At 31.3% G+C, this 1,674-nt stretch overlaps 1 long non-coding RNA gene across 1 annotated transcript in view; it reads left to right on the top strand.

Moving 5' to 3' along the window:
- Positions 1 to 785, top strand: part of LOC124891246 — a 4,918-nt gene extending 4,133 nt beyond the window's left edge. Inside the window, exons 2-3 of the long non-coding RNA XR_007049598.1 lie at positions 273 to 388; positions 463 to 785. This is a non-coding gene — a long non-coding RNA (uncharacterized LOC124891246). The remainder of the gene's footprint in view (positions 1 to 272; positions 389 to 462) is intronic.
- The last annotated feature ends 889 nt before the right edge of the window (positions 786 to 1,674 follow it).

Raw genomic sequence — 1,674 nt, 5'->3', positions numbered from 1 at the left:
AATTACTACACAAATTTCTGCCTATAAACAATAAATTGAGATGGTGTTATCTGAATTATTGCTAGACATTTAGTATCTACGTGATAGAAATATAAGAGAAGAAAATTATTGAATTGTGTATCTACACTATATAAAGAACCTTTTTGATACATAAGTTATTCATAATGAGACATCAACTTTAGTCAATATACATGCAAAACTTTTGATGTTTCAGTCATTGTTTCGTAATCATTGTTTCATAGCAATTAAAATTCAATTAATTTTGTTTGCAGGAAAAGGAACTTGGGAGGCCAATAACTCAGGCTGAGACATTCAAGGATATACACACAAGGAAGAAGAAAATCCCTGGAGATCCTGATGTTTTGAGCCACAAGCTAAGCTGACCTATGTAAGACTCTATTTCTAGTAGTAATTACTTTATTTTCTAAATTTATATTCTAATATTATTATCATTAAATTCAGAATTCAATCCACTGCTTGCTTCGGGGGATTCTCCTTTTTCCCGATGATGTAGGACGTCCTTCTCGACCTCCCTTGTCTCTATCTATTTCACATGGAGTATATGGTCAATACAAAGGTGTGACTGAGGACCCCAACAGTGATGAAGATGATGAAGATTACTATGTGGACAATACACCGTCACGTTGTTAAAGTTAAATGTTGTGTTAAATATTCTAAACGGTATACTTTATGGTGGTTTATTTGAATTATTAAGTATTTTTGAATGCAGTAAAACTTTAAAGTAATTTGAACAATAGTATTGTATAAATAACTTATATTTTCTATGTTTTGTTCGTTCAATTTCAATGTATTTAAATTTAATTCTCATTTAGTGTTCATATGTTGTAGTTTTATTGATTGTTGGGAGCTAGAGCTTGATTTAATTGATTATATTGCATATATTATTGAATTAAATTAAAATTACACGTATTTGTAAAAGCTATTGTTTTGCAAAAAGAGACCTCATGAGGTTGCTATTTTGCATTTTTATTTTTTCGCAAATGCACTAAAGCAACTTAATGAGATCTCTTTTTCACAATTTTATTTTCTACATGCTCAAATAAGAGACTGCAAGAGGTCGTTTATGTTTCAAATAAATTATTTATAATAAAAAATTAAGAAATAATAGTCACCCCATGAGGTGTCTTTTAATTAAAAGAATAAAACTAAAAAAATCAAATAGAGACCTCATGAGGTCTTTTTTTAATAAAATAATAATAATTATAAAAAATAATTTAGAGACTTCACGAGGTCTCTTTTTTGTAAAATTCAAGAAATAACCTAGTGACCTCGTGAGGTTGCTTTTAAGTGACCTAGTGAGGTTGCTTTTAAGTGACCTGATGAAGTCTCTTACCAAAAGCGACCTATGTTTTAGAGACCGTCAATTGAGGTCGCTTTTGAAGTCTCTTTTTGAGGAAAAGAGACCTCATGAGGTCTCTTTTTTAAGTCTCTTTTTACAGCTTTTTTAGTAGTGTAAAAGAAACATTTTCTCTCAATTTGGGGTGCCACGCACCATTATAAACGACGGTGGATCTCACTTTTGCAATCGTGCATTTCGGGCTTCCTTAGCAAAGTATGGTGTTAAGAAACACAAGGTAGCGGATCCATACCATCCATAAACTAGTGGGCAAGTGGAGATTTCAAATAGAGAGATCAAAGCCATACTTGCTAAAA

Source organism: Capsicum annuum, unplaced genomic scaffold (assembly GCF_002878395.1).
Source record: "Capsicum annuum cultivar UCD-10X-F1 unplaced genomic scaffold, UCD10Xv1.1 ctg3271, whole genome shotgun sequence".
Classification (NCBI taxonomy): domain Eukaryota; kingdom Viridiplantae; phylum Streptophyta; class Magnoliopsida; order Solanales; family Solanaceae; genus Capsicum; species Capsicum annuum.
Note: the sequence above shows the minus strand (reverse complement) of the source record. Positions and strands in the feature narration are given on the sequence as shown.